The sequence below is a fragment of the Myotis brandtii genome, unplaced genomic scaffold (genome assembly GCF_000412655.1).
Source record: "Myotis brandtii unplaced genomic scaffold, ASM41265v1 scaffold896, whole genome shotgun sequence".
In the NCBI taxonomy this organism is placed as follows: Eukaryota; Metazoa; Chordata; class Mammalia; order Chiroptera; family Vespertilionidae; genus Myotis; species Myotis brandtii.
Window position 1 is genome coordinate 1,293,331 of NW_005371677.1, and position 11,749 is coordinate 1,305,079.

Here is an 11,749-nt window from a genome sequence, read left to right on the forward strand (position 1 = left end):
ATAGCTACTTAGAAATAATTATGTGTAATCTCATTTTTATTTTGATCTTTAAAATAACTCTTGAATATGATAGGCTATATAATAATATCTGTCTCATCATACTCAGAATTTTTTGGGAGGAGTGGGTGAACAATATTAATAAAATAATTTATGTTTCTCATAAATTTGCAAATAGTAAGCATACATTAACTATTATTAGTATTATATATTTTTAACTAGCTTTCTAAGTTAGATTTTCTTTATATCATGTATAGTTCTGTATAATTTTATTTTACTCACATTTTCCTTTTTATGTACAACTCTGCCATCTCCCAAGGAGAGTGTAAAACAGGACTTCCCCATTTTTAAAAAAAACTCAATGCTTATCTTTTCTATAATATTTTTTTCTTAAGAAATCCTCATGCTAACTATGTGGTGGATAGAACCCGAGAGCTGGCTATCAACACATTTCAATTTCAAGATGGCTAAAAATTACAGAAGGAATTTGGTAATTTTCAAAATATTGTATGGCATTCAGATAATCCTCCTTTTTCAGAATTGACTTTTCATTTTGGTTTGAAAAAATATATTAATGCATATCTCAAATTTCATGAGTTATTTAGACATCATGATGATGAGTACAAGGCCTTGTCCATAGTACCACCCATCTACCACGAAGAGGTATTTTCTGCACAGTCTTCCCCTCTGAGTTGGCTCCCTATCTCATGACTCACAGGAAGCTCTCATCAATAGTATGAGCATACAAAATGGAAGCACATGCCCATCATGTGTTTTACATGTAATGCACTGCACATTCTATGCAATCTAATTTAAAGACAGAAAGGAAACTTATCATGAAGTTCTTCAACATAACAAATGATTTTATCATGTGTACAAAGCATGGAGGTTAGAATGGCCATAGAATTTGCTTTGAGATGTACTTTTTTTTGAGTGATTTAGTAAATAAATCTTAAGTCTATATTGGTAAGAGAAGCAAAGCTCATCCCATACTAAAAAAAATAATTTTATGAAAATAAGTAAAAGAACCAGTTCGTAATATGTTACATGTGATGAGAAAGAGACACTTAGGATGCAAAGTTATGTTTTTCAGTTGTTTCACTTTGTTTTGTTTTGCAATGCCATTGGCAACCAATCTTCAATGTATAAGTTGAGATATCGCCATGAAATTTCTTCCAATATTCCTCAGATAAAGATATTTTTCTCTATGCAGTAATCAAGAGCACCTTTCATTCAGTCAGCAATGAGCAGTTAATGAAGTAGCTACTAAAATTCTTAACAAAGGATGGCTAGTGAAATAACTAAATAAAAAAATAAACAATTTAACATATTATAATGACATAAACAGAACACTCAAAACACTAGCATGAATTATTTTTGTATAAATATTAAAAACAGAAAAAACCCTGAGCCTATTTGGAGAATTATGAAAATACATGTTTAAAACTACAAAAATGTTAAAATATTTAGTACCCCATATAAAATGTATTAGCTGCATTTAACATAATATAGTTTAAATCTTCTAAACAGTTTCTTTATTATATTTCTTTTAGATGAACATGTTAAAAAAACAACAACAATACAAATTAAACTTTGAATTGAAGACAGATGTCCCAACTATTTTCAATTGTTTTTATTAAGGATAAAATGGAGTTCTGCTGTACTTTGAAAGGACACTGTAAAGGGTGTTGTTAGAAATGAGTGACCATGCTGAACAAGACAATTAATTTAGTATGGACTTCCTCTTTTAAAAAAATCTCATCAAATTCTTTCTTTGAGAGTGAGAATTGTATGGTGGTTGGGTAAAGCAATACTTCTTCCTTGAGGAGTTGGAGTAAACATCTGATAGCAAAATTCATAAAATCATTGTTGGTCCATTTCCATCGGCTCCACACTCTGTTCATAGAGTGCTGTGAGAATTCCAGTTACTGCTCTGCCTGCGAAGTGTAGTCTTGTTGCCATTGAGTAGCTTTGGGAAATAATGGAATGAGCATCCAGTGTCAATGACTAGTGTACATTAGACAATTATATACGTCACCACAATAGGACAAAATATAAAAGTATCCCCAGAAGTGCCTCCTTTTTATGAGATAGCAACATTTGACTGTTGAGTGAACATGAAATTTAATGTCCAAACCAGAACACTTTTGAAAGTGAAAAGTAGCTAGGACAAGAGGCATGACTCAGAATCTTCTCAGATCAACACGTTCACCTCACTTAATGGACACTTAGATCATTTCACCTCTCTCTCCCTCTCCATCTCCCTCTCCCTCTCTCTCTCTTTGGCATTTTTCAACACTACAATGTCATACTGTGCTTTTATCACTTATCTTCATATCTAGTTGTCAATATCACGCTATTTGCATTATACCTACAGAATTCAAAGCAAGAAATGTGTAACTAAATTTATTTTTCAGGTATGCTGAGATAAAGTCCATTTATACTCAGTAATTACACTGAATGTAGAGCTCTGTGATCTCACTCAGCGTAATTATCCTCCTAAGATCACCACTTGCACAAAAAGGGTCACTGGAATCTTGATGGCAGTAACATATAAGATCTGAACCTTCTGATCCTTTTACCTCTAGAACACATAATGGATTTTTTACATTAAGTAATACAATTATAGTCCATTAAAAATTAAGCATTTAACATAATTATGTGTAGCCATTTGTAAAAGAAATAAATACCTACATGCATTTCAAGACTTTCTGATATGTGAATTGTGTCTACTCTACATGTAGGGCATGCTTAATAATACTAAAACTGTAACCAAAACTAGTGAAAAAGACATTTCTTAGATATGTCATTAAATAGAGACCAAGGCTAAGATCATCCACACCCCCCGTATTCGCAATTACTATGTATGGTTACAAAAGTTGGAGAGTGAAGATGGCTAATGGGGAAAAATTGATTCATCTGAAATACAGTGTTAGACAAGAGCTCGATTGCCTGCCAGAAAGATGAACAAGTAGGCCCTAGAGCAAATTTAGCCTGAAACTAGCTGGAGACAAAAATGACAAAACTGAAGCTGTCCTACTTTGAGCATGTCGTGAGAAGTCTGGGTTCTTTGAAAAAGCCAATGATACTAAGAAAAATAGAAAGCAAAGACCAATAGAAGGCAGAAGACCAAATATGAGTTGGTTTGACTCCATAAGGAAGCAATAGGCATGAGTCTACAGGAGCTGAGCAGGGCTTCTGAGGACAGGACATTCATAGAGTCACCAGCAGTGTGAGCCGACTCAACGACACATAACAACAACAGAGTTTAAGGTGAGCAATGTGATGATTTGATGCTCATATATGGTAAAATGATGTCCACAATAGGGTTAATTAATTTCTCCATAACTTCCCATAATTACCTTTTTTGTTGAGAACATTTAACATCGACTCTGTTAACAACTTTGAAATATATAATATAGTTAATTATAGTCACCATGATGTATGTACATTGATCCCCAAGACACATTCATCTTAATACTGGAAGTTTGTGCCCTGTAATCAACATCACCCATCCCTATAATTAAAAGGGATTGTAATGTGCAATGCTAATAATAATACAAGTACTATTTTATTTAATTTTTATATGTAAAAATTGACTTAAAATGCACATATATGTACACACACACACACACTTTTTGTGTTGTCACGGTTACAGAAAATTGAGCAGAAAGTAGAGTTCCAATATCCAATATATGGCCTCCTCCCCTTTTATTGTATTATTAACATTTTGCACTAGTGAAGTAAATTTCTTAGAAATAATGAGTCGATATTGATCTAATATTATTAACTAAAGTCCACAAGTTATATTAGGGTTCACTCTTTGTGCTGAACTTTCTATGAGTTTGACAAATGTATAATGACATGTATCCACTATTACACTGGTATATAGAACTAGAGGCATGAAATTCGTGCAAGGGGCTTGGCCCTTGCAGCTATGGCTTCATCCACAAGGTCGTCCAGAAGCACATCTGGAAGGTCGTTCAGCTGTCCGGTCTAACTAGCATATCACATTTTTATTATTATAGATAGCTTCACTGCATTCTATCCATTTGCCCAAAATGTTGATAGCAAGATCACCAATAACATTTACATGACTTAACCCAATGATGCTTTCCTTGATCTTTCAGCAGCATGACAGTAGATCCTGGACACACTTTACTGCCCTCTCAGACCACATATTCTCATGGTTTTTCCTTCCCCTCTTACTATTTCCTAGCCTTTGCTGGTTCCTCCACTTCTCCATAATCTCTAATAGTGGGTTATCCTACATCTTCTTTCCTGTTCCTATTTACTTCTTACACACATCACCTAATGATCTCTTCTAGTCTCATGATTTTAATAGCATTATATATGTTAATGATTTATTAATTTATGGCTCTAGTTCAAACTTCTCTCTTATTGAGACTCATATACTAATATTCAACTACTCTTTTGATGGCTAAACTTGAATGTCTAATCGACATTTTAAATGAAAATAATGAATGATATTCATTTTTTTAACATGTTTTCTACCAATTCAGTTTGATGGAAATCTCTTCTACCAATTGCTCAGTCCAAAAAAGCTCGAGTATCATTGACTACTCCATTTCTAGCATATCCTACATCCAGATCATCAGGAGGTCTTACCAGTATCAGCTTTAAAATTCAACCAGAATCCAACCAATTTCTGCTTCTGTCATTCCTAACACCTTGGTCTGAGTCATCAGGATATACAGACTGAATTATTGCAATACCCTATTAATTTCCCACTCAGCAAATTGTTGTCCAGCTGTCTATGATTACATCAGTACCAAGAATGACCCTTTTAAAAGATGAGTCAGATGATGTCACTCTTGGTTCAAAACCCTGCTTTACCTCCTCATCTTACTCTGAGAAAAAGTCATAGTCCCTACAATGGCTGTTAGTTCATCATATTGTCTACCCCATTACTTCTAATTCTCCTAAACCCCTCCACTTGGCTTTACTCAAGCCACACCCCTTCCTTGCATTGCCATGGAAGCCAAATAAAAGTAACATTTTGAAAATGAAAAGGTAACCAATAGTGGCAATTGAATAATTGAGGTTATTTTTATTTTAGAATTTATTAAGAGTAGGTGAATGATGTTATTTGGAGAAAGTTAATAATTTTAAATTATAATTGCAGTCTCCTGTTATCCAAATATAAATGTTTGTTCAAATGGTAGACCCATGTTTGATTTCTTAACAAAATATTGGAATTATTTTAAATGTCTCTTTCCAACAGTTTTGCTTTTTCCATTATTGCATTGTGATTTTTATCTACTAAATTTTAATATCAGATGTATTCATTTGTGATTTATTTTTCTGAAGTTATACTGTCATTAAATTTGTAATCCCTGTCTCATTTATTCCAGGAGTAAAGGGTCTAAACCATATTATCAGTTTAATGAAACATTCTCTGTAGGTATTTAATTCAGTGAATATATTAGCCAGATTTAAATTATAAACTACAGGATACCTTTTGAAAATGAGATATTGTTAATCCTACAGAGCATTCCAACATCATTTGATTACCTATTTTTAAACTGATAAAAATATTAGCCACTTATATACATTATAAATTCTTTAATCAGCCTAGATGAGTATTTTAAGTATTTTGATTTTAACTAGATACTATGCTACTTTCGTTTACTGAAAGAAGTAAAAAGGTTCAAACCATATCGCTCTATTAAACAGCAGGTGTCAGCACTGCTTCTGAAAATATTTAATGTATTCAATTAATCAAATTATTTAGAGAAGGTTACCAGAATTCTGTTCATTTGTCTTACACAGTCCTGTAGTAGATTTTCTTATTTACTGTACTCCTTTACATTCCATGAGCTTTTCTGGTTTCTCAGTAAACTCAGCTTTAACCTTTGTCACCCTTTCAAGCACAATAAACTAAGGGTCCCACTAGCTCCATTTCCTGACTTGTACCATCACGGCTGCATTCCAAGCATCCTGTGACTACCTTGACAATTTTCAAAAATTTTACTTATCTCAAGTTAACCGATAATATGTCCAGTAATTTACATGAAATTTACATGAAAACATGATCATGATTTTTTTCTCATGCATTTATGAAGTGGTTTAAATTAAATTGAAGAAAGTGTTTAAAAGTTATAAAATCTGGCCTGTGGCAGCATACACCTGAACAGTAGATCAAGTGACCAGCTTTTGTATGTTCACAAGTCCAATTAGGTAGGTAGATCTTGTGGTAACTTATTTAATAAGCATTATCTTATGCCACATTCTTTTGGATTTTTCTATTCATGATTTTTTTCTCATACATTTATGAAGTGGTTTAAATTAAATTGAAGAAAGTGTTTAAAAGTTATAAAATCTGGCCTGTGGCAGCATACACCTGAACAGTAGATCAAGTGACCAGCTTTTGTATGTTCACAAGTCCAATTAGGTAGGTAGATCTTGTGGTAACTTATTTAATAAGCATTATCTTATGCCACATTCTTTTGGATTTTTCTATAGGAAATCATGTTTACATTTTCTATTTCAATCAAGTGTGTATGTGTCTTTGTAAATGTGTATGTGTTTGTTTGTGTGTGTGTGTTTGTTTTAATGATCTCTGTATAATATTGTTGTATTTCCCAACCCCACACATTTTTATATGATTCGAAAAGCCTAGAATGACTTCTCCTTTCTCTTTACCTAATTAAATTCTGCTTATCCTTTCTGTTAGTCAGAGTAAAGCCTAGAATGTCTTCCCCTTTCTCTTTACCTAATTAAATTCTGCTTATCCTTTGTGACAGAGTAAATTTGTTGCTGCAACAGATAAACCCAGAATCTTGGTGGCTTATTATAGCCAAGACTTCTCTCTCCCTCAGGTCATGTCCAGTGAGTCAGGGGTGCTGGTATCGCTCCTCCATCCTGTAGCCATGCCATCTAGAGGAGCATGTGCCCTCCCAGGGTACCAGGCAGCAGAGGAGAGTCATGGAGGAGGCCCACTGACACCTAATTGCTCTGGTCCCGGAAAGACCTAGATCACCTCTCACAGTCCTCTGGATGGTTCCATGGTTCCAACTCAACTAAAAACGAGGCTAGGAAAAGTAGGGGAGCACATGGAATATTTGGGGGACACCGTATTAGTCAATTTTTGTCAGCACAGACACAATCCACTTCTATTGTATAAGCTTAACCCACTACCTCAACTGTTTCTCCTCTGAAATTCTCCAATTCCCAATAAAATTCCCTAATCATAATGAGCATCTCTGAAGCATCTTTTCTACCATTTTTTAAATTAAGATTATTTTCCAAAAATATATTTTCTTTCCTCAATTAAATCCTAAGTTATTTGAGGATGGGGTCTGTGTCCATAGTAAATAGCTCCTGAGATTGCTTAGAAAGATGTCCTCCATAGAGTGGAGGGACCTTCAGCGGCGGTTGCTAATTTCAGTTAATGGAGAAACATCTAATAACAGAAGACTTCCGGTGCACGCAGGCTTCTCATGTATCACAGAAACATGCTGCTCTGACTCCTTCTGTCTTCCTGAGGTAGCTTTGTATCCTCCCAAGGTCGCTAATACCTGCTGTGACTCAAGACAATAACAACAATTTTCATTGCTAATGTATGTTCCTCAAAAAATTAAATAATTTCATTCCATTGGTTGTCAAAAGAAAACTAAAGAAAGGAAAGATGTCCTCATGAAGCACCTTGTCTAAATGAGAAACTGAGGGTCAAAGTTATTATGGGACTCACATGAGCTTAGCACTGACAAAGACATTAACGATGTTCCCATCCAGCAGTTCTGTGAGCAGCTGAACAAAATCCCATCCCTAATAGGTTAAGTGACTTGTGCAAGGTCCTGTAGAGAATGAGTGAATACGGCAACATTAGAGTGCCTCGTGTCCAGTGATATTTCGGCTGCACTACTCTGTCATTTATTTAATTAAGCGCAACCCAAAAGGTGCATTGTTTAAAAAAGCCATTTAAACAGCATCTACCTGGAAGGGCGTAAATGTCGAAAGGACTTTATAAGTCATAGGTTTTTAATATCTTTTACTCTTCCTCATTAAAAGGAAGAAATCTTTGGAGGAAGAAAGAGAGCGAGATCTCTCCTAGGTGAGAGCATTCAGTGTATATTTTGAACCTTAATTATATTTGATTTTATATTGGGTATGCAGAAAGAATGTAAAGTTAACTTCAAGCTTAAATTTTACTCAACATGCTGACAAACCTAGGAAATACAGCAAATAAAAAGAGAACATAAGATATTTAAAACTCTTCTTAATATGGACTTGATTTAACCACATTTGGTTTCCAAAATATTTGGTAGCATTCATTTCCAGCTAGTAACTGCAATTCAACTACGAATTATTTCCACCATTATTTAAAACCAGAATACAGTGGATAGTATTTAATATGAACACTCTCTATGTCCTAGATTCTGTAAGAAACAAATAAAATGTGCAGTTGTTTCTAGGACAGTTTCATTTGCATTTCATTACACTTTTAACCCTCAATTTATATTCTTTTAGAGGCTATTATAGGGACTGGTTATCATACTTTATATATTATAAACAACACTTGGGTCATCAAAAAGATCATGTGGTCCATTCCTCTGTTTCTGAGCACGATAACCTTAGATCATTCCAAACTACTCTTTTCTAATTTTGCAAGACACCAGGTGTGAAGACCAAATCAATCAAATTAAAAAGAATATATTTCCTTGGAGGCTGATTTGCAAAAGAAATGGAACTCTATCTTATGAGAAATAAAATAATTAGCGTTTGGTCTCCAGCTCACAACCAGAAGCATAAACTAAAATCACAGGATGCAAAATAACATCTTAATAAAGCAATAGCGAAGTCATAAAGTGATATTCGATTTATTCTCAAATGATTGATTCAGGCAATACATGATGTTAGAGTTCAGAGAGGGAGACATATATCCTGACATTCAATAGAAATTCTCTCCTGCTGTAACTAAAGGCAATTTTATTTGACTTAGTCTTTTGTAATCACTAGAAATGGCCAGTTGCAAGTATCCTTTTTAAAACATTCTTCCTATGTTAGACATTACCCATTACTTCTAAGCTTTCTTTTTAAACTTTTCCTCTAGGTTTTAGTTGTAGATATGTTAAATAATCTCTATTTGTTGATAATTACGCATACAGACATCTCTTTGTGATACATCAAAATTTAAAGTAATAAGAAGCTTATTTTCTATCTCCCATGTATAGTTAAATCCATGTTTTTTACCTGTTTTATTATTTCCAAATCAGTTTTAGCCTGATTTGAGTCTAAGTAGGCCTTTCTCATCTCAAATGTATACAGTACTTTCTTGAAATAATATGTGCTCTGACCCCATAATTATATATTTTTTGAAAGAAATTTGATTCAGTTCTACTCAAATATATTAATATTGCCATTGCAAATAACTCACTTGGCATGGACCAAAAAGTTAACATGTCAATGTGATTGGAAAAGAGGGTGAGGCACTGGAGTGAGGGAGGCATTTTAGAATTAATAAGATAAGAGTCCAGGCAGCTCATATTTTACCCAAAGAATGGAGTATAGGCAATGGATACTTTTCCTTGGCCTTACTATTTCACTTTGCCCTGTAATTGATAGGTCATTCCTTTAATTATTCAGTTCTATTTCTAGGCTACAAAATATTAGGTAGAAATTTTTTAATGATTTGTTTCTTTCTTGAAGACTAAATTTCTCAATATACATGTTGTGAAGCAGGAACAGAAATGGTATATTTGGGGAGGGTGGCAGATATTAGACTACAGTATAAAGGGGGGAAAAACACACTATTTTAGTTACAAACTCTTTCCAATACAACTGACACAAATCTGAAAGAAAGGCCCTGAGATGATTTGAAGGGGGTTTCTGTGCAGTGATGAAATGCCTCTGGATCCAGTTATGTATGCCAGTTACTGGTCAATGAGAAATACCTACTCATATTCTACTTCTCCAAGTCACTGTTTTAATATAAAATTATTGGTATTTAATAACACAACCAAATCTTCTATAGCTATCCTTCCTAGCTAAATATATATTTTTTGTTTTTCTGTCAGAGCATGGATACATGAGAGTGAAAGTGAAAAAGTCCTTTCTCTTCCCAAATTTCCTTTCACGTTCATGGCACCTCACAGAGCGGAAGGATTTCCGGTGTGAAACTGACAAGTAGAATGGAGCCTTGTGGAGCTGTGAGTCTTGGGAGCTTCATACTCATGGTAGGGTCTACTCTCCTCCCAAATGAAATAGTACCTCTGTATACACTGTGAAGAGGGTAACCCAGCTATTGACACAGAGATAACATCAACAAGCAAATATGACATCAATCTTCAGATAAAATTTTATTCCCACTAAATTATCCTGATGTTAACACTTGAAATGAGTAGGAGGGCCAAGAAACTGGAAGAAATTTAAACCTAGACTACCGTTGAATATATTTAATATTAAATATGCTGGAGGCAGTGCTCAAGCCAATGACTCTATACCAATAATTATATCATTTGCCCTGGCTATTCACAGCATTTAATTAAATAAGTTTCCTGGAAGTCAGGCTAGGTTTAACAAATCCTCTCTCAGGATTTGCTGAGAAAGAGCAGAATGATTTTTGGAGTGAAAAGCAGACCCTCACTCACCCTCCCTCACGTACATTGATATTGAACTATGTTCCCAACTTCTGTGTATTTCCAATATGTGATAGAGCCACCTATACTAACAGGGCCATCCTCTCATTCAGCCAGGAGCTAAATAGCATTCTTTTTACGCCAATCATTATACCAAATGATAACCTTTCAAAGAAAAGTAAATCCACTGTAAATGCCAATGGTGTGTTGTTGTTTTTCTTACATAAAAACAGACTGAGATTTAGACCCATTGGATTAGTAACTAAGTTATGACTGGGTGGTCACCACAGAAAGAAATACAGTGGGGCCTTGACTTACGAGTTTAATTTGTTCTGAGACCGAGCTCGTTAACGAGCTCGTTAACTCAAATTACTCTATCAACTCAATGCAAAAAATCGGCCAAGAGACAGCTGGTGCATAGCACGTGGAGAGGCTTCTGAATGCTGGTTCAAAATAGAGCTGACAGGTTTTCAAATGCAGCAACATTTACTTTAATGTACAGTGCCTATGAGAGAAACAATTTCTATCCACACCTGCAAATACTGCTTAGCCCAAAATTTACCTTAAACCATTTGCTATCTCTTCTTTAAATGAAAAAACAAAAACAAAAAACCAACCCAGACAGCACAGAAAAACTCGTTAGTCGGGACACTTGTAAATCAAGGCCCCACTGTAGTAGGAAAGCTGGGGAGAAATGCATGTGGAAAGAAAAGCACGTGGTTGTTGAAGTAAATACTCTTTTGACGATGTAAAAATATTGTTCCATATTCCTATTAAATGGTCACTATGAAGATTCCTTGAAGTCAGGAGGGGAAATGGGAACACAGGAAAAACAATCACTTCCTGCAAGTTAACAATTGATAATAGTAATGGGACCAAAATCTTTTGCTATATTACTTATAGTCTTCATAAGTCACATCACCTCTCAGCAACGTATCTGAGCATTGGGTGCACATCTGTGTGTGTGTGTGTGCGCGCGCGCTGTACACAATGAAAGCCATATATATATGTATTTTCTAAATTTAGAAAATGTATTACATATATAATTATTAAGAAGAAAATGGAGGAAAAAAAAAATGGCGACCAGCAGGAAGGTAGGGAGGGAGAGAGTGTGAGAGTGCAAGGAAGTGATAGAGGAGTGTGTGGACGTG